Source organism: Typopeltis vanoorti, chromosome 12 (assembly GCF_054136105.1).
Source record: "Typopeltis vanoorti isolate ZY-2024b chromosome 12, IOZ_Tvanoo_1.0, whole genome shotgun sequence".
NCBI lineage: Eukaryota > Metazoa > Arthropoda > Arachnida > Uropygi > Thelyphonidae > Typopeltis > Typopeltis vanoorti.
Window position 1 is genome coordinate 34495164 of NC_143560.1, and position 26997 is coordinate 34522160.

Here is a 26997-nt window from a genome sequence, read left to right on the forward strand (position 1 = left end):
TTAAATAAATTAAAGAAATCAAAACGGGTTATGAAAATTAAGAAAAAAATTACGGGTTAACTTCATTTGGATAGCTTTGCAATTCATAAACGCTCTGGGAAGTTTTCTTTCTCTCGAGTTCTCGCTGAAAATCACAATCGTGTGGTTTTGTCGGCAAGCGTAACTTTTTCACCCTGTTGAAAATGGTTTTCAACAGGGTGAAAATGTTTCAAAACGGTATATTTTCAAAAGGTGACCTTTTGAAAATATACTAGATTTACGGACATGTGGACTCGTTTGTTTTGCACACATCTAACCCATTTCGAAAAAAATTGTCTTTAGCTTTGATTGCTGAATTCATCCTTGGCGCAGTATTTTGTTTTTAAATCTGTGCCACTTCCAACATAAAGCACTGGATAAAAGCTCCACTATCATCTTCTACAAAAATAATTCAACCTGCATAACATTTAACTTCCTCATTTTGCTGGTCATATCTACAAAGCTGGGCTGCATTTCTCATTTATTTATGAGAAATGTTTATAACTAATTCTGCTCGCAGTAACAAATGATTAAGAGGAATAATTGCAATTCCCATAACTTTTTTCCTCAGAAGGATAAAGTGTTTTCGTTTAAAGTCTACTGCATTTTTATAAAGATAGGTTAGAGGTCTCGTGTGTTTTGGATTATTTCTTCTGGTGTGAATGTCACGAAAACTAGAGTTAAACTGTAGCATCCTGATTGTCCCAAATATCTTGCTGTTCGGTCTGTATGAGTGCTTCATACATGACTTGCGCCAAGAGGTCACTGATTCGGAGGTTATGGCGTTCATATAATCACTTGTGAATACACACATATCCCATACCCCTTTTTTTAAGTTCCCTTAATTCTCGTACTTGTATATCCGTAAGGATTTTATCAAATACGCGCCAACGTTGGAAAAAGAAAGACACAAATCCGTTACCTCATCGATCATTTCTAACAGGTCAGGGCTATCAGGAAGTTCCCACGCGTTCATTGAAACAGGACTGCTGATCACGTACGCTAAGTAGGAAGGGTTCACCACCCGTAGCTTGCTGCCATCCTCCAGAATGAACATTCACATTTCAAGCCAGTCGTAGCATACCGCATTCCATCTAAGCAGATGCACTGAGTTGCCATTTAAATGAATGGGTGTCAAGACCTTTTATTTTCTATTAAGTGCGGCATCGGAATAAGTGAGTTTTGGTATGCTAGTTTGCGAATTTAAAATAGAAATCTAGAGTTCTGCTTTAGTGTACGCTACGCTGCAGAAATTCAATTAAAAATAACAAAGATAGGTATGTTTTGCTTCTTGAAAAATGTTGAAGTAAACCCCAATGTTCACTTAACACGAAGAGTGGAATTATTTTTGTTTTACTTTTTTCTTTCTGGCATATTATCGTTATTACCATAAAAACTGGCCTTCTAATTTTAAACAAAAGTGTACTTAATGGATATTTCACTTGTATACATTCGTAGAGAAAAAATCACGTTCTCTGTCTCCATATTTTGGCTGTGTATTAAATGTCTTGTTTGATTGATATAATCGTTCCAGTGGGTTATTTAGGTCAAGTTTGTCGCAGTTCAGTCTTCCATCTGCCATGCCCACCCAGGTAGAGCCGATGGTGTTGGAAGGTTATTGTTCGCCTTTCGTCTTGCGAGTTTTGGAGGCTTGGCATGGGCAGTTAATATGCTGGCTTTCATACTGCATTATTTGTTCGTTGACCAGAACATTCTAACATGTGCGGTCGGGTCGTAACCCTTGTAAACAGGAGACCGCAGATGTTGTACTTAAGTAGCTTTCTTGTTCGGTGTGTGTGGAGGGGGGAATGAGGGACTTACTAGGATCCAACAGTTGGTTAAAAAGTAATGACTGAAAAACCGAAATCAGCTAAGTAGTAGATAGCTCGGTACCAAACGCGATCAATTTTTTTGCACATAGTGAGATCACATCTTCATTGCAGCTCGTATTTTAATTGTCTCAAGCGAATTTAGATCTATAATGGTGTCTCATTCTAGTGTTTGAGATACTTGGTGAGGCACTTCGTTATTCTACTTGAAGTGCATTAATTAGACCTGTCCTTGGCCAACTTCACTTCAAGCTGTGATAGCCGACATTGTATGAATAGTTAAGTACAGAAGACCGCTCAGCGTTCCGGTATGTTCGTTCACTAATGAGTTTTCCTAAGGATTTTCAAGAATATGGAGATTGTGTAGTATGTTTTCAGTGTTTAACCGTTGGCATTTTTTAACGGTCATTTGAAGAATAAGAATCCTCCCTGAATACTGATAATCCACTACTTACATGCAAAGATATTCCTGTTAGGGTTGCCTGTGCAGAAATTGATCACCATAACCCATCAACTTGAATTCGTTTGCAACATCATTGGCGTTGTGCATTTCCTTAGTTCCCGTTCTAAAGCTCTGTATTTTTTTCCACTTTTCCATGAATTCGCAGCCTACTTAAACATGTTAAGATACGCATGATCTAACACGGAAATCAGACTCAAATTTTGCATATTTTAATTGCAGATATGCTTGCTGAAAGATGAATAACTGGATCAGACATGTTTTTGTCGGCAAAGTTGTCAATTTTTTTGCAACAGGGGTATGCACGAACTCTAGCTGATTCGGTCGGTGTTTAGTTACTGCGCTGATAAAATGGCTTTATTTTAAGCAGCCCACACCAAGATTTCTAACTTTAATTTTGTTTAAAAAAAATTGGCCTACCGTTGGGTTGTTGAGCTGGGACCATTTCTTAATACGAATGTTTAAAATTAAAAAAAGTCCCAATCATAGATAAACTATATTCCTTTTTGGTTTTTTTTTTTTTTCTTTACTCGTGTACAGATTGGCTTTGTCACGCTTCTCGCTCACATCTGTCGGAAAGTCTATGCACATCTAATACCCTTTGACCCCTGGCCGTGCGCGTGCTGAAAATCCAATTTTTGTACCTCCGTTTCTCCGAAACTTGATCGGGCCAAGTTATTTTAAAGTACTTACTAAACGACCCTTTCCTCCCCGGGGAAAGCAGAGAACGGGGTTTTCAAACGCGTCTCCCCACGATTCTCTTTGGTTTTATTTGTTCGTCTGTTGGCAACAGATTTTTGTTATTGTGGCAGGGGAAAAAAAAAAAAAAAGTTCGCTGTCAGTGAAGCGTGCAGTCTGATCAAAGGGTGTTGACAAACCGCAAAGGGGTCTAGGTGCCGACATTCTCTCCCCCCTTTTTTTTTTCCTCTTGTCTGTCAAGAGGTTTGGAAAAGAAACTGTAACGAAGAGATAAGTGAATCGCTTTTGACGGATGGAAGTAAAAATTGTCATTTTTGGCTACCCCTGTTTGTCTGCTTGGATACGAAGGACGGAGAAGACCCAGGGGTTAGAGATTGAGGATCTGTGCGTTCGTGCACTTTTTGTCTCTGAATGCTCTCTCCAGAAATAAAGCCGCTTTTCTTTCATTCTTTAGGATTGCCTTGAGAGGATCTACGCAGATTAAGAATACTTGAGCTAACAGTCCACTTGTTTAGTTCCCCCTTTTGCTGCTTTTCCTCCCCTTTTCTGACCCTTCTAAGTAGGAAATGGGATTAACTCTTTCTCAATGAACGCGTGAGAAAGGTAAGGAAGTGTCAGCCGGACGCTTGATTCATGACAAATGTAACCTACTTAAGCGATGGCAGTGCGAGGAGGAAAGTTAAAGTCACAAACACCAGGAGTGTTGGCGATCACTTCCTAATATAGCACCAGGTTGTTTGCCAGATGTCCACATCAAAATATGAGTGATCATTTCTACCAGCGCCGATATCGGAAAAATCATGGAACTAAGAATAAATTTAAGGAAGACCACGTTATCAATGTGGTCTCCTTAACCTTGATCTTGGAGCCTTTTCTGTGCCACTTGGAATACAGATTAGTAAATGCCATTCAACCCTTAATGTTTCATATATCTCTGCATTACAAGCTTCATATTCAGGAAACTTCTACCACATTTTCTCTCTTCCTCCTTTCTCATCCCGTTCATGAAATATGTAGCTTCTCTGGCTTACATGATAGCAGTTTTGCCTATTTTGGCGGCGAGTTCTAGGTTTAAAATCCCCCTAGTGTGATACCTTATTCGATTTCTTTGGAAATTATAGGATTTAACCACTAGAAAGCAGGTTTTCACCCCCTCAAAATAATCTTTGGGACACTTGTAGTTAAATAATTTTAAACTTCATGACATGCACATGCCGAGAGGACTTTGCTGACCGCTTTTAACATTTGATTTATAATCTGTGTGCGTATATTATACAACGGATTATTCATTCATTACCGCATAAATACAGCCCAATACTTTTAACTGAAGAGAAATAAAAACTTCTTTGACATTGGTATTTGCAAAGCATTTGAGTATGAAAAAATGCCAATGTTTTGAACTGAAGGCATTCCTCTCCGAAGGAAACTTTATTTTCGATTTCAAAATGAAGCTCTCCTGAAGCGAGTAAGGACAAGATCAAGTATACATCTTGACTCAAATCTCCCATCCCTGAAAAGTGAGCGAACCTTTAGTACAATAGGTTTGAGTTGTGCGAAAAGGGCAGGTTTGATGGCGAAAATGTCTTTTGTATAATGTCAATTTTTAATTAAAATCCTAATTTTGTCTGAATCAAAACTTGATGCAGACAAAATTGGATATTGCAAGTACATTTCCAATTTTCGCTAACTTTGTATTATTTAAGAAATGTTTCGTTTTCCAAATACGTAAGTGAGGACGTTTCTTTCTCGTAATTTCTGTATACGTATTTGCATGTATATACAGTACCTAGTTTGCTGAATTAAATTAAAACATGTAATAGTGAAACATACGTTTTTTTTTTTACTCGTATCTTCTGTTATACAAACACTGTCGAGGTCCATTGCCTAATTGTTACTTGAATAAATAGTAGCACGTGGCACATTCCCCCCCCCCCCCGGAAGCGCACGTGGTATATTTGAATTGTCATGTTTTTCGAGGACCAGTAATTTTTTTTTTCCCAGTGACCCATACCGGGCCGCTGAACACCTTGGAGAACGCTGCTCTGAGATGTGTTCAGAGGCCTGGTCACTGCATTTTATTTTGAAATATTGACATGAAGTTGACTGTGGAGAGTACGTAAGTTGATCGAAGTGAATAGTAATCTGTACAGTCGATTGTCATTATAGTAAATACTATTATATCCAACTCGTTCACTATTAAAAAAAAAAAAAGGGTACACTTGTGCTTTCCTAAAGAAAATTCACCTTAGCAATCTGTCTGCTATAAACGACTCCTGTGGTCCCTACGGATTTGTTATAGTAAGAATGGAATGTACAGTGGTAACTCATGTTTACGGAGGTACTCAGAACAGTCCCGAAAAGCTTGGACAGTTGTATTTCTAAAAATGGTTTTATAGCTAAATTATATATTTGGTTATAATCCGTTTGTGTTTTAAAAAAACATCTGTTTTGACAGAACGAATGCTTTATTTGTTCGAAAATTAGTTTGTACATTTAACCTAATTGCATTATAGCGACCATCCGAAACCGGGCTCGGTTTTCCAAATATAGCGCAACAGATCTCTTGTCCTGAACTTTTGGTTTCAGATCTATATTCCAGTCTGGTTCAGACGAAAAATTTCGACGTGTTAAGATTTAATAGCAACGCCAAGAATAAATTTTAACACTGCGTTCTCACCACCAACATAATTCGTACGTCTTTCACCATCTCAAATTTAAGAAAAATCATTTTATTTTATTGTATATATGGACATGTTTTACTACCCTTTTTGAACCTTCTTATTTGTCTTGAGTCGGCCATAATTCAATGTTTGAATTTCACCCACGAAAGGTTCTAAATGTAATACGTGTAACGGGTTACACAAGCCGATTAAACTAAAAACTCACAGGTTTTATTGGTTCATTTTTGAAGTTAAATTCACTGTTTCGTCCTCTTTTTTTTTTTTTTTTTTTCAAAATTTGCTATTCCATGCGCTTAACAATTTTCAGTTGAGCCTTCTTGCATTCTTTGTTTTAACATTTACATTTCTGCAAATATTCCTGCTCTCTATATTTTCTTGTCTTCGCTTTCTGCAATCGCCACTACACGATGAATCTTGCGTAAATAATACGTTAGACAACTTATTTTATGCCTTGGCTGCAGGGAAATATCGAGTAGATCGGTAGTGATATTCTTTGCTCACCTTATGAACTAGGAAAACTGTCGTACTCACTCAGAAAAGTCAGTTTGTATACAAGTTTCCTCTTTCAGGTTGCTCTTGGGCACATTACTCCACCCCCTTGCATTTTCATTGGTACAAAAGCTACAACTGCGTAAAAACTACATAATTAGGAAGTACTGAAGGCTACTTTCTCGTTGGTTAGTGACCAGTCATGTGTGACTAGCACAGTGAATCCAGCATTTTTTTTTTCTTAATAGTGAAAATGATTTTTTAAACTTCCTGGCATCGGAACAACAGACAACTTGTCAAGTCTGCAATTCGAAAGAAACGGTGAGAAAATAATTTCTCACCGTTTCTTCCTTTACCCAGCACTAGGGAAGTTACAAGCTGTTAATAAAATAAAAAATGAAACGCACTCCTTAGTTATTGTAAACATTCTCTAGTCAAACAGTTCTTTTTTGCTAAATTATCTACAGTGGTCATATCTTATATGAATGTTTCTTTATACGTGATGCTTTTCAATATAGTAAGCGATCCTGATATTCGATTGAACGAAACAAGTTCAGCAGTTTTCCCGGCGCCAAATGACAGGCAACCGCAATACACCAAAAGCCCAAATTCTATCTTTGCAACTAATTTGTTTCGAATGGGGATATATTAGGCTATATTCTACTTAGCAAACTAGAATTTTGGGCTACCCACAACGATAACGTCTAATTTAACGTTTCTCCAGCGGAATTTTATACTAGTTAAGGTATCTTTCTTAATAGCACTTAATTTCTATTAGATATTAAAATCTATGCATTATATTTTAAAATCTTATCAGTGTATAAGTATACAAAGAATTAATTGTTTATTTTAGCTGCAATATAAAATACCAGATTTTACATTCTCCATGAGATTAGTAGCCTCCTGCCGCGTACTTCAATAATGTTAGACATGCAACTTAAATAAGTTGACCTTTTTGCACATTAGCCTGAACTTCTTCCATAATAAACGGTAAGATTGTAACAGTCGGTGACTGTCGGATGATGACTTGCGTATCATCCGGTTGAACATTTTCACCTGCAAAAGACACTGTCAAGCTACTGAATTCGCCGTTATTTTGAAATATTGTATTAAAAAGTGCGGCTGTAGAGAATGCAACAAAGTACATAACAATGAATTAGAACCGCAATGATGTCCTCCCTTTGCTGGATCATTATTGAACTTGCACTAGTGAACACTCAAAAGTAAAAGTGCTTACTTGCTTATTCATAATACAATGGTCAGCTTTGTCCTTTAATGATTCAGCCTTCGATGTCTGCACAGCATTCTGTGGGTGGCATAGTTTTTGAAATCGACACGAGCATCTCAAAATATCATTAAAAGGCAGAAAGACGGTCCCACTTCACAGAGGGAACGGTTGTGGTGGAGGAGATATTGGCGGTGTTAGGAAACTCTGGGTCCTAATATCGATTGTTGCTGAATATCCAGTTTTCATCAACAGCTTATCGTTTTTAAATGCGATGCATACAGCCTATTTTTTGAGTGTATATGATACAGTTCATATACACTTATAACAGTAAGTATATACAGTATGTAGGTGCCTTTTTTATATTTTCTGGCAATATAAAAATAAACAAGAACAAATCTTAGTATTTGTTGCATACTCATCTTAATGCATTCTTGTATGTTATCAAAGTGCCATGTTTCGTCTCCAGAGCAGTGTGATCGGTTTCTGTCCCATTCCTTTCTTCGCAAATGCGGCTCAGTTGATACTCTTACTGACCATACTCTATACCCTAATTAACTAGGGTACTAATACCTCCTTCCATTATTTGTACAGTAATAAAGCAATTTCCGCAAGCCAGTTAGTTAGCACATGTTGCAGAATCTATTGGTAACTCTTTAGGTGGCTAACAGATCTGACGAATAATCCTACGGCCGCTTACTTCGCAAGCAGTGCTTCAAGGGAGTCAGTATAGCAGCCAGTAAGGGCTGTTATATGCTTGGCTGGGAGCTGGACAATTCCCTTGTGGACATAGTGCATAAGGCCTTCACCCCTACAGCATGTCCCCGATCTAGAAATTTTCCCAGTGTTCCACCGCATTGACACCGTTTCAACTACCACAAAAAGCAAATGATCAAAAATGCAATAAAAATTGCAAAACAAAATATCCTCTCCCCGAAAAAAGCGGAACATATGCTTTCGTTGGGTTATATCTCATGACAAATTATACTGGAATCTCCTGATCCAAACACATGCTCCAGTCAGATAGCTGAAATTTTTTTTCCACTCTCAATCTCCCCAATCCCTATCCAATTCTCCAACAAATGTGTGCTTAAACAGAACAAAACAAAATTATCCACATTCACTGGCTTTAAACTCCCAACTCCCTTTTTCAGTTTACACTACAGCTTGTCACAGCTATTTAAGAAGAATCCAAAGCAGACTTTAAGAGCCAGATTGCGCAAAGCTGGCCTCCTACTCAAATAGCAGCTGAGCTCTCTGATTAGTGTTCAAGGTTGCTGGATACAGGTCTTCTATTCTTCCCCTTATTTCTCATCCTGATCTTTTAACATCACCTAAAGATAAGACAGATCTTTTAACATGTCGTCTTACTCCAACTCTTGTTTAGATAATCAAGGCAGATATCCAACCACTGTTTCGAGAACTACTGGCTGCCTCCTGATTATTTTTCGCTAAGATGTCAGGGGGGGAAATCAATAGCTCTGCAAATAAGTCCCCTGGTTCCAAGTAGTATCCCTCCAGTTGTACTCAAAGCTTGTGCTCCAGAACAAAATACCCATTTTATATTGCCTTTCCAACCTGTCATGCTCATCTGTTATCCACCAAACAAATTAAAAACACTTATTCGGTCTGTTTCTAAAATGAAGTTAAGTCAACCAACTGTCTATTGCCCTACTGTCCGTGCTTGAGTTCTTTCGAAAATTGGTGCATTTGAATCATTGACGGGCAAGTATTCAACTTCTTGGAGATCTCGTCATTTAGTGATACCAACATTGATTCCATCACTCGCTCCAAAACAGACGTGGTCAACTTTGTCATGAAAAAGTGGAGACACTCTTGAATATTTCCGAGGCACCATGATATACAATGCCAAAATCCAGAGCGGGGTCTGGAAACGAAGCCTCCTTCTGGTTCCTCTTATTCTTGATTCGGTTACCAACTTCCTCCTAGTTCCTTGTTATGGTATATTGTTTTCTCTCGGCAGATTTTTCCATCAGTGGAGTATCCCGGGACTCTTTGCTTTCACCTCACCTACTCTTTATTCTGTATATCAATAGCTTCTCCGCTGTCAAATTTAATTCATAGTTTTAATGATAGTACAGTCCATTCCTCTTCATTCATGAACTTTGTAATGCTCAAATGACTCGAGCTTCAGGATCTATAACCAATATTTTAAATACCAATCTTCTTGCTATTCTCAAGTGGTGGATCGAAGGCAATCTAGCGAATTTTAATTCTATTAATATTTCCACTTGCCAATAAAGATTCAGTTTCTCTTCTGGAGCTGACATCTACGTTAGCATATCCTGACTCAATCACGCTAATACTCTCCACCGGAGATTTTTAACACAATTTCCAACTCGTAACACTCGATTCTAAATCTTCCGGATCCTAGAATACTATTCTCACGTTTGGGATAGCACATCCAAGACCTCCATTAAAATGCTTGATCATATCCATAAGAGCTATTCGTTTATCGGATGACCTCCTCAATAACCCATCCAGTCATCTTCCCATAGACGTCCTGCTTCTGTATTTCCTTGGACTCTACTCCACTGAACTGACACTATTCCACCACTTTCCTCTAAATATGTACGAACACGGACAGTTGCTTTCCAGAACCCCTTGTGTGGTTATTCACCACACAAGGGGTTCTGGAAAGTTCTGATAAACCCCTAGAACTAATATTAAAGCAGCTGATATAACCACAAGAAAGAACTTACTAGTAGCAGAGTTATGACGGTAACATGTTCTTATAGCCTTATATATTCTTTCTTGTGGTTATATTTCAGTAATATCAATTGCTTTAATATCATTTTTGTTCTAGGTGTTATCAGAACTTTCCACCCCCCCCTTCGTACATGCGTCAGCTCCAAACTTATAGATTCAACCTTTCATTCTCTTCCTGTGTTCTTTGGAACAGCCTTTCCTGTAGTTTTTAATGAATATCCCCCCCCCCAATCCTTTAAAAACCTTACTCGTGTCTTCTTTCTGACCAGTTCACACATACACAGCACTGTCGTGTTAGAGATCTTGACTTTTTTGTATGATTGATATTAATTATGTATAGTATGCTCTACTTTAGATTAAGAAGCATGGGCGTGTAATGGAGCTCATCCAAGAGCATGAACTGCTGAGCATTCAAAACGCATAAAAATCGCTGCTATATTATAATAGCACAGTAAAAAAACGTATAGTAACAAACATCAATATGCAGGGGATAAACATTTTGTATACACAAAAAAAATGCACATTCGAATGTATGTATACAGGAACGCTAAAAATGTTTCGCCGTTAGTATACGGAATAATTGTGGAAAAAAACCCCCTTAAAAATACAACTTCTCCATTTAAAAAAAATGCCATTTCGTTGGCAATCTTCAGGAAACGATGTCACATTGCTTACTTTCCGTATTACATGAGCACTGAACATTACACATACAGTAATATGCAGTGTAAGAGTTCAGTTTTGCATGACCCAAGACGTTTTTATTATTATTTCGTTGGATCACTACTTGCGTTTACTATTGGCAGCACATTCGTGGCATGCTGCTTTAAATCCGAAATCACCACTGATGTTGTCGTTTGTTGCAGCTTCACAGTGGGCAGTGTTGCAATCATGGCTCTTCTTTTTACCAATATCAGCATAGCGCCATCATATCCACGATAGCGCCCTGTTGGTATTATTTATCTTGGAGAAGAGAATGAACTGTTAGCAAAAATGATAAAATTGACTTCTACTGGTAGGAAAGCTATTAGAAGTGTCAGTAAAAAAAAAAAAAAAAATCTTTTTTTTTTTTTTTTTTTTTTACTGACACTTGTCAAATGACCAAGCATGTTCAGGTATGAATGGCAGTAACCCCCTGTAATGTCAGGAGGTATTACTGACATCCTGTTCAGGATGTCATACTACTTCCTTTGAATGTTCTTTGAAGCAAATGGCTAACTCCTTTTTAATAGAAATCCGAAATCACCTTGAAAAGCAGGAAATTGGATATCATTCAAATAGCAAATAGTCTTCGTAAAAAAAAAAAAAAAAAAAAAAACTGCTGACGTACTAAGTTTAGCACTCAGCTGAGATTGAACTTCTCATCAGGGAGAAGAATAATGCAGCGGTCCATTTGATCTAAACTTTAATGGTCATGTTTTGACCACTTAGGCTTTCAGCGCGTGTGGTTTAAGTTGTTTCTTTTGGACTTTCAAGCTCTGCCAATTAACATCAGAGTAGCGCCACTTGCATTGATGTGGTTCCTTTTTCAGTAAAAAAACGTTTCAAGAAAGTATCCTGCTTCATAGATATTCTCGACCTTCCATTTCAGTTTCTTCTTTCCATCGTCTATTTCAGTTTTTTTTTCCTCTCTTGAAGAGATGCGATACTTTTGAAATGATACAATCTGTTAGTCTTGCACTTGTCGTTATAACTGACATTTTTCTTTTTCGAAAAATCCGTTCATTCCAATTAAATCGATTTTCTAAATGTTCAGTTTTTGGAGTACATTTGTTTAGTTATTGGTGTTGCGTTTTATTTTCTATGCGAGTAATGCTGGTCACGAGAGCCTCGGTAAATCCGTAACTTTCAACGAAGACGTTTGGTCAGCAGTTGAGTTAACCGATCTCATACTGAGGTAACAGTTTGTCCTTCAACCCAGTAACACTCACTTCATACACAAATATTTATGCATAAGGCGTTATACAAAAATTATGGTTACAAAAGCTGATCTTAGCAGATGGAAAAGTGAAGTATTTCAACAGGGAGTTTAGAACGTCCATAGAAGTGGAGGATTATGCCGAAACATTGGTTACCGAATACTAGTCTCGGTTTCCATGAAAATACTGCATGAAAGTTGACATTACCTGCATGTCGAGCTCCTGGGGTTGTCAGATAGGATTGGGCAGAAGACCATTAGAATTTTCTGTATGGAGTGACTGATTGCGATATTTGCTTCTTCTCATGTCAAATAGTACTTTCAGTTGACACGAGTGTTATTTACGAGAATCTGTTGTCCGTTTAAATGACGCGGCAATAGTGTTAGGGTATAGGGACGCTTTGCTTTGGACTAATCCTTCCTGCCTTACCTTGCTGAAGTGCAAATTGGACATTAATGTTCAGGGAAATATAAAATTCAGAATTGAATGGGAACTAACAGGAATGCAAAAGTTAGTTCCAATGGCACAAGGTTCTTAATCCTAAAAACTGTCTTTGAAAAGAATCAGAAGGCGAGACCAAGACCTTAAATTTTATAACAAGAACAGATTTCATTTTGCCAGAGGAAATGGGGACAAAATGCTTGTCTCTTTATCAACATACAACGAAAGATCTAGCCAGGGGAATGGCATCTATAATCGCAGACAGATGGGTTAACATTGTATCTAAATGGACGTGATTAACGGACTGCGCTACAGGCACTTCCGTGATTATTATGATAGCTGATATGCATAAAGGTTTCCATAAAACCATATCTTAAGTATTAAATACTAAGATTGAAATACTGGTGTCTTGAGCAACATACTTAAGCGTTCGTTTTCTTTGGTGTATTTTGATTCTTTTTAATACGTGGTGCAAACCGTTTCAGATATTTGCATATCCAGTAAAGATTATGTATATTCGGTTAAATACTAAATGCAGGACTTTCATTTTTTCCGACTATAAGGACACGTGGACCATTGAACTCGAGTTTCGCGAACGCATAAACCCGGCGACAGTTTACAAATAGCATTCATTCATGGCCTGAACTGCGTGGCTTTTATTAAAATAACCCAAATCCCTAATTTACGTATGTATTTTAAAATGCACATGTACAACTCAAAGGAATGCCTTTTTTCCCTATAAAAGTGGCAGTAAAAATTCTGAATCAAACTTGTTGAAATTGTTAAGTGACTAGTCATTTAACACTTAAGAGGATCGGAAGTCTGGTGCCATGTCAAAATCCCCCATCTCCTTTAACGTGAGCTGATCTTGCGTGTGTACCCACTTGTTGGATGCATCTTAGTTCTCAATTTTCGCTACAAGATGCTATTCATTGAACTTAATGGTCAAATCTTTTGCATAAAAAAAAAAATTCACAAAGTTTAAGTAAAAAAAAACACAGAAACATTTCAAGCGACAATAGAAACGATGACGCGTCTTTGGCCAAAAAACTGTTGTGTTGGGCGTGCAGCAGAATGAAAAATATTTCCGGGATGTCTCCACTTCTGCAACTCGGCTATTTTCGTGGCATAGTGATTACAGATCGTCGCCCTGTCATTTCCCAATGAACCCGCACCTCCTTCGTTAATTCATTCCTCGTTGATGTTCAGGACGCTTATACTTCATATTTGAGCGTCTTTAAAACGATGAACCCACTGTTGCGTGACTGATTGAGGTCAACCGAAACAATGAATTAGTTTCGGTTGCCTTCTGACGATTTTTATAACTTCATTAATAACGTTGCTTGGATTATAAAATCCAAGTGAATGTTCCCGATTCCCAGACGTGCAGAACATGAAATGATACTTGGAGACATTTACGCAAGCATCTTATCGGAAAAACAGTTGGTTCGATGCTTCCTAATCAAATCTCGTAGTCTTCGTACTGTTCGATATACTATGTTTTAAATGATAAATAAATCTTATAGATTAATAATAGTTAGAGGATGCATTGGCAATTAGCATTGGTCTCAAATGTACAATCTCGGATTACCTTAAAAGGCATGGTCGAAGTATGCCGTTATGGGACTTGAACAGGTTTTGTTCACTTGCCGCTAAGAACAGGAAGAGCCGGAATGAATGAAAACAAGTTTAAGCTTTAACAATTGAGATGACGAATTAAAATAAGAAAGTTACTTGACAATGTATCTCCCTTTTTACTTATTTAGCGGGTGCAGCTTTTACAGTAATTGCAGGATACATCTAATCTGTTTAGGCTGGTCGCTGTATTCACCAACATTAACTTTGAATGCTTGAATCATTGTAAATTGCCACTAGCATTTGGAGAGCAGATTCTTAAGTTGTAACTATCTGTTCAGAGTGACGTGTTCTACTTCTAATGTAGAACACGTGATTTGGGATCTTTTTCAGTGTATTTTATTTATTTATTTTTTTTTTAATCTTGGATAAGAAGAAATATCGGCGGGCTTCGTGGTCTGAGACAGTATTGATGAAATGCAAGATTAGTCAGAATTTTTTTTTTTTTTTAGGCAAGTGACTTTAGTTTTTGCAGTCCAGCAGTTTGAACAGTTAAAACCGGTGCCCGTCTATATAAACGACCACTTTACCAAATAAGCGAATTCTTTACGAAGTAAAAAAAAAAAAAAAAAAAGCAAGTAGTGCAGTCATGTGTAGGTAAGAGACGGGTAAATTTTTCATGAGTAAGGACAACATGAAAGTGATGCGGATTAAAAAAAAAAAAAAAAAAAAAAAAAAAACCCTGTGACCTCAACGAACACAGTCAAAGAAGACAGTGAAATATAAATGCCACCCTATGAATAACTGGAACAATAAACTAAATGGACTTAAGAGAGCACATGAATAAGTCTTGGTGCAATTCTCAAATGTAAAAAGCTAACCTCTGCATTAAAAAAAAATTTTTTTTTGATACTACAGTGGTATCTCGCTAATTCGAACTGAAAAAAAACCGTGCTAGTTCGGATTATCGAATTTCCCCCAATAGATAACAATAACTTGCGTTTAAGACAAAAATAATCAGATTCTAATGGTACATCAATTTAATTCTGTAAATGAAGTAACTGATAGGGGGGAAAAAAGCTGCTGTACTGCAATGTAAAACTTTAAAAAATGATAGTGCACAAGTTTATTTTAGTAAAAAAAATTTAGTTTGTATGTATTGTTGAAGATTCTTATTTAATAAAATTGCATAGTTCAGTATATAACTTAATTTGCGTAAAAAATATCACTTTCTTGTACACAACAAAGTTTCAGAAAATAAGTATTTTTTTTTGTTTTATTTTAACACAAAAAATGCTCAAATGCTTCTTATCGGGGCTGCATTAGCAATAAAATTTTGTGGAATGGCGTATCATTCTGCTTAGCTCATTCTATAACATTAAAACTGTCAGCTGCCTCTTCATGTTTTACTCCCCCCCCCCCCCGAGTTCTTTATCTTCATCATCGTCTTCTAATTCATTCTGTAGCGTCATATGTATAATTTCGGCACCTGATTTGATTTCGAATTCACTTTCGGTTCTACCTGTAATCCATTCCGTTTGTGAATTTTCAACATCCGGATTTACATTTTTAACCAAACTATGCACGTTTTGAATTTCTTCTTTTTGTGTATCACCGTAGTTATACTGTAATAATAATAAAATAAATAGTTAAAATAATTATTAAATAAAAATAATAGTACACAAAATAACAATATAATAAAACTTTTTTCTTTCAAACCTCAGTTCGGATTACTGGGGGTTCGGACTAAAGAGATTCGGATTAGCGAAATACCACTGTACTTCAAATTCATCCGCGAACGCCAACTTATAGCATGTAAATATTAGGTTATGATCAAATTTTGATAATTTAATGTTATTTTTCACAGAAATCGAACCATATATAGATATTCTCAAGTGAAATATGGATCAAACAACTTGAAATTGATCGTTATTTTCTCGTTCATTACGACACGCATAAATTATCAGTTGCCTCAAAATGATCTATTAGATTCAAATCAGTTATGAGTTTATCCAAATGATCAAACGGGCACACAGCAATATCACAAAAGAGTTCCTTGTGAAAAAGGATGTTCACACGTCGGATAACAGATGAACTAAAAATGTAAGGACGAAAGAAAAGCTCATCTCATAAGCATAGGAAGAATCCCTACAATTAATGCTTGAGTATAAAAATTGCGCTAAACACTTAAAGGAAAAAATAAAGCATGCAAAAGAACATTCTCTTAACAAAATTTGTTATATGAATAATCAAAGTAAAGAATGGGGTTTAACATAATTGGCAATACGAAGCAGAAAATACGCGAATTCCCAGAAGGCAATGACGTCACCGTTGTACTTAACGAAATGAACAACCACTTGACAAACTATGGTAATTGCGATTTTGATCCTACCGAGAGGATAAAGTACGCGAGTCACCTTCCGTGGATTAAGAATTCCGTGTATCTATAAGCAGTAAATGAACATGAAGAATGCGGTAATCGGATTAAAAAAAAGGGGGGGGGGTTAAGGAATATGACCATGTAAATGTCGAAAAACTATTATCGTTAAAATTATTTACACATCATTCATAAATCTTATGAACATGGGAAATTTATAGAACACTTAAATATTGCTTCAATATTTATTATTGAAGCAAAATTCAAATTCTATTCAAAGGAGGTAACAAATTAAATTAGACCAATACTATCCACAGTGTCAAAGGTTATTGAAATCCTAATGGGGAAAAAAAAAAAGATTAAATAGGTATCTAAATACCATCCTTTTACGCATCTAATCAGTACGGGTTTAGATCCGGATTCAATACAGAAAAAGCGCTATTGGGGTTCCATGAAACGGTTTATGGTGGAATAAATAAAGGAATGTACACAGCAGCCGTTTTTCTTGATATATCTAACGCGTTCGATTGTTTTCATGACCTATTACTACTGAGAATGTCTAGATACTGCTTTAGGAGTTACCAAAGACTGGTTCAAATCCTATCTGGATAATAGAAAACAATATACCAGCTACGGAACATTCACTGGCGCAACAAAAATAATAAAATACGGAATCCCGCAAGGTTCTGTGCTAGGACCCATCCTGAAGATTAAATACAACCTTTTTGGCAAAATGATATCGTTCGTTGATGATACGGCATTAGTATACACCGGAAGGACCCTCGAAAATCGCATTAACCATATTTTTGAACTAAATCAGTGGTTTTAGCAATAATAGGCTTAAAATTAATACCGATAAAACGAGATATAGTACTTCGCGTTAACAGATAAGCTAGACCACGATAGCCATAAAATGGCATGAAACGAGATGTACTGATATCAACAATTATAACTGCAGCTTAGTCCAAACAAAAAAGTCAAGTATTTGGGTCTCCATATAGATAGCAATCTGATTTGGAACTCTCGCATCACATTTTTAACAATAAGCTGAAATTCGTAATTAACAAGTATATTATGTTAAAAGAATTGTAAATGCATCATTCTTAAGATGCTTATGCTATTCTTGGGTAAATTCCTCGCTGCAATATTATCACCTGTTCGGGTGGAAATTAAAACAATCTGCTTCCATTGATAGGAATACAAACAGAATAATTAGGGCTATAGTCATTACGGACTTCGCACATTCAACCAACGATCTGTTTGGTATTAATAATATTTTGCCATTACAGAAACTCTATTATATGTAAGAAAGAACGTTGCAAGTTTTTGGGTATATATAATGTAGACCAGGGTTTCCCAAACTTTATCTACGACGGAACACTTCACAAATCCTGAAATTTTTACGAACACCTTGGTTGTTTTGTAATGTATTAATTAATAATTGTTAATTTAGCTGATTTTTATTAATAATTGATCGATAATTAATTAAACAAACATCATTAAATTAATTTGTGCTGATTTTCATCGATATATCCCATTCTGATCACCAAAAATTTATATAAGTACTTATGAGTGAATGCAGACTTTCTCTTGTGTGCTGGTAGTTTTCCCCTCCTTTTGTACATCCTGGAGATCGTTTTCTAGGCTGGTGGTGGATGACTCACTATCTGTTGCATCACAAACACCTTCAATAAGAGATTTCTTAACACCAAAATTAAACAAAGTGCCTTGTCTCTTATTCATATTAAAATTTAAATCTGTATTCCTGTTACTTTTAAAAAAAAATCACAGCACTCCGCGATATGTCGAAAAAAATACATTTTCGACATGTTCACGAATATTATTCTTTTCAGAATATTTCTACTGGAAAATATTTATTCATGAACAATGCTTAGAAAACTAAAATGACAAATTCCAGGAGAACTTCTCGCGGAACACAGTTTGGGAAAATCCTGATGTTGACTATGGTTTACGCTGTGTCCAGACAGGGCCGTCGCCAGATTAGATCACGCTCTGAGGCAAACAATTAAATATCGTCCCTGATGGACTATAAGACAAATATAAGAAAATCTCCAATTGCTATTTTCTTCTTTTTATTACAAGAGAAACATTAATGCAAAACGATTACGTAATATTAATTAAATGTTTTGCTCTACGGGAATATCGCACAATAAAACTGTTTATTTATAAGCTCTTCTGAATTTAAATTACAAACCATGTCCGCCTCTATTCGATACAGTTGCTAGACCAACCAATCTTTCTTGGGTCGTTGCTGTTCGCAAATAATTTTTAATCAGTTTAAGCTTGGAAAAATTTCTTTCCGCACTTGCTACGCGACGGCGTCTACCGCAATATGGCTGAACGAGCGTCCTTATTAAATCGCGCCGTGAGGCAAGCTGCCTCTATGCTACACCCTGTCGACGGTACTGTGTCCAGAACTTGCTGGTAGTATCCAAGGCCAAGAAAGGAATTTTTCATAAATCCTTTGAATATCTAGCAACAAGCAGCTACAATAAACTCCCAAATGAAATAAAATCAACCTCAGAATATGCTTTTAGAAAAAGATTGAGAGACTACCTCGTGGGAGTAAATAATGTTGTCCTTTATTTTAAACGTATATCGTAAGAGATCACTACACTAACACTGATATATCATGTCCACGTATGATTCTAATATATTAAGACAAATAAGATTAAATTTGTCCTAATGAAGGGTGCGAGGAATGTTTTCCCAGACCCTTCTGTCACTGTTCGTTTTATATAGTCTGCTTGGACTTATTTATGCAAATCCTTAGCTGATCCATATTATACTTAAAAATTTCCAGTTGATACTTTATACTGCCATTGAAATAAATTCCTCTGCTCACCGACAGAGTTTGTTTTTGATCTCTCTCCATGGCAGTAGTTTAACGCGTATCGAAACCACTCGGCCATGGAGAGACGTCATGTCAACAGTAACATTTGATAATTACCCGATTTTATTCATGGCTTAATCACATTTACAATAATTTTTGGGGGGAGGGATATTTAATAATGACGTAAAGCAGCAGAACGCTTCTCATTTCTGATGTGTAATTTTTCGTGAGAATATTAGCACCCATATTTGTCTATTTATGCATGCCGCTCATCTTTCCGATTCTGCTACGAAGGATTTTTTAAAATGAAAGTTAAGATCAGATTTGTTTTATAAGTATATAAGGAATGAACGTTGACACTTTTGCTGATTGTTTCGTGCATTTTGACACCCAAAAATCGTACATAGCTTAGCTATCGCTTAACTTTAAAAACCCGCATATATATATATGTATGTATGTATGTATGTGACTTATTGACCGCTAGATGGCGAGACTGAATCGTCGAGTTTCCTATGAGCACTTCAAGTGTAATATAACTTAGCCACCTTGTCAGGAAATAAATTTTCGCTCTTTGACGCTGTATATGTGATGTCACGATTGTCATATTCTCTCTTTACACATCAAATTATTTTCTGGCTCTTTTTCTTTGTTTAGTTTGTCGTATCGTAATTATTATAATACTTTGTGTAAAAGACACTCGATATTATTTTAAATTTATTTCTGAAAACTAAATTTCTAAACAGTAAGATTAGCATCGAAAGGAACCCAAAACAATGATTTGATAATTTTTAAATATTTATTAATACTTATCTATTGTTTTTTTAATGTTTATATATGAGGTGGAGGGATCTAAAGTTCTGATAAGTATCTAGAACAAAAATGGTATATTAAAGCAACTGATACAAGAAAGAACATACAGGGATATAAAATAACTTTGCATTTCCCACCAAGAGTGCAATTAAACACTTTCGAAATCTTTCCTTATTGGAGGAAATATGTGGTGTAACATGCTATTATATTCTTTTTTGCATTTCGGATTGCTGTTTTCCTGCTTTTTAATTTCTCTGAAAATTTCAACTTTTGGGCGTAACGAAAACGTTGCACGTTTACTAGATGACATTGCAAAATTTTACACTACCACATAAATGTAGAATCACTTTATGCTTTTTAAGTATACTCGGCATTTCTTTCATGATGTTGAATTCTAAAAATTGATCATTAATAAAGTATTGACGAACTTCAGTGTTCAGTTTGGAAGCAGCATTATGGTTGATTTGTCATCAAGGAGCTGCATCCTCGTAGGGAAGGTGGAGAAGACCAACGATTTGCATTGAAAATGGATTTCCTCTACTCCTTTTGGAGTAGCGCATACTGTCACTTCGGGCATTAACTGTCGTCAGAATCTATCTACCTAGTTACCCAAAGATAAGACTAGATTGAGAGCCGACTGCAAGAGTATGTCTACCAGCACCGACTATGCCTTTTTGTACTCACGAACGAAAACTACAGTTTTTGAAGCTTTCCGTGGCACGTCTGGAATTGCATAGTGTAGTCAAGATCTCATAGGAACTGCGAATGATAAATCCATATTGGTCATTGATTAAATGACCTTTCATTAGTAATGAAAAGAATCGTTCTTAATGGTCTCTGTATTTTCGAGAACATAACTTGAATCTATACTGGTATTCTCATCCCACTTGTTGGGATCTACCTGCCTGCGTTACGTTCAGACTAGTCATGATTTTTCTGAAAAAGGAGACATGGAGCGTATTGGCTTGAAGTAATGCTTCGTGTAGGTCATCAGTGTGTTCGAAGAGCGAATGATGCCAGAAATCAGTTTGTTTACAAGATATTTTCCTAGTAATTAAAAGGCATGGAGTCCTGGTTTCTAGACAACTCGTATAATTTGTAGGAAAGTTAGATTGTTCGAATCAAATGTGGCTGAGGGTTAAGATTGAACTTCTGTTAGGCGTTGGGTTTTAATCGCACACTAGATGCAATACGCTATGTGCATCTTTAGTAGCTTAAACTGCCGTGACATGTTCCATAACCGAGATTTCAATAGTAAAATGTCCTCAAATACATATTAGTGGTGGTTTATATAAGTTGAGTGGAAAGTTGGAAGCCTCGTGATAAATACGTACTTCGGAATGAGAGATTTTCATTCAAGTAAGTTACGAGTCGTGCTATGCTCAAATTGAAACCAGCACCCTAACTGGTGCAGAAGAAATTGCGAAAGTGTCGTTCGGCACTTCACTGCAAGCTGCTCTTAAAATTAGCTCAATTTAGAAACTAGAATTTTATTCTAGCTTGTATTAAATTTATTCACAGTATTACCCAAACTGAACAGAATTCTGAACATTTCTATTCGTGGTCTTTACTTCGAAATAAAAGGAACATCTTTGTTAGTTCGATGTCAGCAGTTGTCTTTCCTATATGCGACAATGAAATCCTGCTAGACCATTCCATCTCTGGCGTTTTTTCACGATAGGAAGCGTGTACACTACTTGTCGGACTGTCATACGTCCTGTTTAGTTTGCGAATGCAAACATTGCTACAAGATGCAGACATCAGGGTAAACAATACTGCACGGACGCCACTAAATGTGCTACCACCGCTTCACGGCTGCATTCAATCCTCAGCTTCTTGTGCAGGTTAAACATTCCATACTTCCCTCTGTCTAGGCAACTCTTCGAAACACGGCAGAATACTCTTATTTCCTGTGGCAGGGTCTGCTGCCTTCCCACAAAGCACAATCTGATCGTATCCCACGAAAATATATCGGTTATGCTGCCGATTTTGCCTGCCACAGATTGCATTGCAGTACATGTAGATGAAACGTTACAAGATGCATCATTTATATCTATTGACGAAACTTTCTTCGGGTACTAAGTCTGGTATATTAACATCCAGCCTTCCTTTGGATTTAACACGTGTTCTCTCAGATAAGTTGGCTCCATCTGGAATTTCAATTATGTTGAGGTTTCAGGATAACGAGACTGCAGATACTTCAGCTGGTTCCTTAAGATGCTGTTTATCGATTAGACAGATTACAGTGACAAATTATCTCCATGGCAGACAATCATGAAATTAGATTATAGCGGTGTGGGCGTCTACACAGGGATGTTAAACACTGTTCTTGCTCGGCTCCATATACATCAGTCGTTTCACACGCTCCTTGCTATTTGAGGAGTGATATCCCTTTGCATGTATGTGGTTCTGCTTTAACCATCATGCATATTTTAATCGCCTACCATCATTTCTGCAGAGCGTATTCCTTATTTCAGTGTTTTAATTCCTCCCCGAACCTTGTACACTCAAACATTTTATTTCTCTAGTGTTGTTAAATTTCTGCAAAATATCAACTTTATAGTCGTATATAAATTTTCATTTTAAAGAAAATGTGTGTATTAATTTTGCTTTATGCACTTTTCCAAACACTTGTCTCGAATTCTAATTTATATCTAGGTGGCGTATCGTAGTTTGTGATATAACAAAAAGCCTTCTGCTTTGTTTATGGTAGTCTCAAATCTTCATGTCAGAGATCTTTCATGCTACTTCTTTTTTATTAGGGGGGAGGAAGGAGAGTAATTTTTGCAGAAGCAAGGAGGGAGTATAATGTTGCGTAACAGAAGTTTTTCAAAACTGTATTCCCTCATTTTCCCCCTCCAAAAAAGTTTATGAAAACTGAGAAACTGGGGATGCATTTGTGGATGAAGAACAACAAAATTATCTGCGAAAAGATCTTCATTTTGTAGACTAAAAACAAACTGTATTATTCGTTGATTCCAGTTATCTTGACGCTAATTGGAATGTCTGGTTCAAGATGGAAAAAGAATTGCAGTATAATGCAGGCCTGGTTGGCCGAGTGGTTAGCGTATTCGCTCTCCAGCCAAGAGGCTGCGAGTTCGAATCCCGCTGCGGGCATGGATGTTTGTGATTGTCTGTGGAAATAATTGTGGTAGATGGCGTTGGTATGGTTGTAGTGGGTGGATTGAGTGATGGAGATAGAGCTGTAGAGTAGGTGTCCTCCCTCGATGAGTCATTGGACTCCCTGGAGGTCCAATAATAATTTAATAAATAATACTGTATAGTTGAAATAGTGAACTATCTAGGTTCAATTTAAAAAAAAAAAAAAAAAAACAGAAGGGTTAAAAATTTGTTGGACGATTAAAAGAGGAAAGGAAGATGTAAAACGTGATAAAATAAGTTTTTTTTTTGTGTGCGCGCGTATCACCTACGAAATAGCAGTTATTATACTGCCTAACGCCATAGATTAGTTAAGGGTTATTGGTTTCATTTATTTAATTTATTTTTATAATTTTGGTTGGCCTCCGGGCTAACCGAACTGACGATTAAACAAGGAATTAAAGGAAAATCCCGCTTAACGCGAATTGAGTTGAAATGGTACCATTTCCCACTTTAAGCGCGTGATTAATTAGTTAACGCGATTTTTTATGCTATGCGAAATTTTACGTTACGCGAATTTTTTTTTTTGTCGCCAATCTGCAGCCAGCGGAAAAGTTGGAAGTCATTAAAAGACATGAAAGTGGCGCTAGTAATACAGTGACTGCGAGACCTGGGATACAGCGAGTCTAATGTTCGGACTATCTTAAATAAGAGCAAAGAATATAAAGAACAGAAAAAGTTGCTACTCCTTCTTTAAACATGCAGATCACCCGAAATAGAAGCCATTTCATGATCGAGATGGACCGTTTTCCATCACTCTGGATTGAGGATTATAACCAAAAAAGAATACCTCTTAGTACATCGAATATTCAGGCAAAAGCTCTCAATATTTTTACTCGTTGAAATAAACCAAATTTCAAGAGGAATGTGAAAGCTTTACTGCGAGTTTAGGATGGTTTGATCGTTTTAAAAATCGAACTGGACTGCATAACGTAAGAATAACTGGGGAATCTGCTAGTGCTAAAAAGATTCTGTGGCCAAGTTTCCTGAAGAATCGCAAAGGATAATTCAGGAGGGTGATTATGACGATCGGCAAATATCCAACGTCGACGAAATTGGTCTCTTTTGAAAGCGTATGCCAACAAAAACTTTCCTAGCAAAAACTGAAGCATCTCAACTAGGATACAACGTACCTGAAGATCGCCTTACGCTTTTATTAGGAGGCAATGCAGAAAGCGACTTTAAACTCGAGCCTATGTTAGTTTATTCAGAGCATTTAAGCGAGATTGATCTCGTTCAACTAGAAGAACAGCGTGCACGTGAAGAAGATGAGTCCGAACAAGAAGAGAATGTTACGACTAAGAAGCTAACTGCAAAACAACTTGAGCAGGTTTTCAATCACATTGAGTATGCTAAGGAAATCGTGTTTGATGCTGATCCTGATATGGGACGAAGCTTCGAAATCTTGAAGCATTCGCCAGCTATCGCAAATTGCATGACAAGATGAAAAAGTCGAGCACGATTCAAACATCTTTAATTATTTTTATATGAAAAAGGAGTTCAATCAAATGTTTAGGCATTAACTAAAAATTTAAGCAATCGATTTTTATTAACTTTGATGATTTTATCCTCTAATATAGCTTATACTGTAATTTGTTTTCCAAATTTACGCTAACTGAAGGCTGAATTAATATTATTCCTATTGTTTATTGTATTTGCTTAATGCGCATTAATTGATGGATTAATTAATCGCGTTAAGCGAGGTTTGCCCGTATTAACATGTTCATTCCGTCGTCATTCAGTTGAATTTGCCCGAAGAGTGATAATGTATACAGCCGTAAGCAACTGCAAGTATAACGTTATTCCAACTCTTTCTAAATGGATAATTTTCTCTATAAATGTTTCCTTAGTGTGGGGGGGGGGGAAGAATCCTTGCTAGACTGTTTGTGATACGCCTGCATTCCACATTAGAACATAAAGATCACTGTCTGCAAGTGGTGAATTCTGCGAGTTCGCCTTTATTGCATTTATGCAATAGTGTTTTCTGAAATTAAAGCCCGATTTAGCGCAAGTAATTTCAGGTCTTTGTCCTGCATGTTTTTATTCTAATATGGCTGGTCATCCATAACGAATCATCGGTGTAGATATAGTTCAGTAGGAATTATTCACCCAGCTCGATCTTAATAATAAAACTTAAACACGGTAGCTTAATTTTCTGGTGTATACCTTCAAGATGTATATCTATATATTATAATAACATTACTTCCCTCCCTCCCTCCCCCAATTTATACTCGGTTTATATATATTTCATTTTTGTGTGTTGTCTAATATTTTTTTTTTCATAATCAAGTAATTATTTTTATACATTTCGCTATATTCCATGTTGAATGAACAAAGAACTTAATTATTGGAATATTTAATTCAGTCTTTTCTTGACTTAGAAAAAATGTAGCAGTTTTTAGATCCTCAATTTAAAATGTACCAAGAATAACTATTTTTTTTTTTCCTTTTACAGGTGCACCGTTGCAAGTAACCTCACCCTTGCTGTGATACGTTTTTGTGATTAGCGCATGCTTCATCAAGCTAGCGGTGACGGGCAGCGAATCTTCATTCGTAGAACATCGCCTTATTTATTGCCTTAAATGCCTGATGGATTTCCTTTCATACATTAATCGTTTGTCATATCTATTTTACTAACAGTGATGCTTGTATTTTGGATGATTGTTTGTTCCTGGCTAACATTTTGCCGTAAACAGCCTCTCGTAACATGAGTTTGGTGTTGGTAACTTTGGTTGTAACGTTATCACCTTTAATTCTCTACACTTGTAACCCAAAATTTCTCGTTGCGAAGCAGAGTTGACGCGTGTTGAATGTAAACAGTGGTCGGCTTTAGTCTTGTCTATCCCATTGACTCTCCCACAGCATGCCCAAAAGACTCGGTCTTCCCTTTGCCACAGTCCTTACCAGCGGGCCCTGCTAGGCCTGTCTACCCTTTCACTTATCATTAATCAGTTCACTCAGTGCCTCGTTTGTCATCTTCACTGGCTACACTGCAGGATGTAAATAGTAATTAATGTGCACGTCTTACCTGTTGACCTCTCCTTTCTTCTTGTTGCTATTTTTTTTTTCTTAGGCCTATTTCCCCTTTTTAATTCTCTGGCTCTCTTGCCCACACCCCCTATGTTCATTAATTTGGTGACCTCTGATGTTCCTTATTGTTTAGCTTCACGAACACGTAATTTAATATCGTAAAGTAATGTAATTGATCCTTTTCCAGCTTTTTGCAAGCAAAGCCAACCGCTTTTAATCGAATGTATTGGCAAAAGTAAAGCTTTCGTACAGAACTTCATCACAGGATACAATAATTTAACTGAATCCAGTGCTCGGTATTGTTTCTGGATACTATGTACTGAAAAATGCAATGGCTTGTACTGTAATGCATTTAGGCTTAATAAATAAGAAATCACAGGTGTGCGTTCATTTGATTTGAAGAAACTTTTTGCATAATTTTATGTCCTCCATTTAGTTTCATAGCTTTAGTTTAACTTTAACTGTTGATACAGGTAACCCCAGTTTTATGCGGAGATGCGTTCTAGAAAATCCGTGTAAAGCGAATTTCGCGTTAAATGGGATACTTTCATATCTTGTTTATTTTTTAGACCGAGAACCGTATTCGTTATGTGTTGACTGGTATATCGATTTTTTTATTTAAATCTTCCATCCGCGCAATTAACGATTATTCCAACCCACCCCCCTCCCCATGTAAACTGATTTTTTTTATCCTACAATACAAA

General features: G+C 36.6%; 1 protein-coding gene across 1 annotated transcript in view; it reads left to right on the plus strand.

Annotated features, from left to right (window-relative positions):
- The window catches only part of LOC150100681 (ubiquitin carboxyl-terminal hydrolase isozyme L3-like), a 119249-nt gene extending 92576 nt beyond the window's left edge, over positions 1-26673 (plus strand). The window contains exon 10 of the mRNA XM_090401860.1: positions 25719-26673. The gene's annotated coding sequence lies outside the window, so the exon portion shown is untranslated. The remainder of the gene's footprint in view (positions 1-25718) is intronic.
- The last annotated feature ends 324 nt before the right edge of the window (positions 26674-26997 follow it).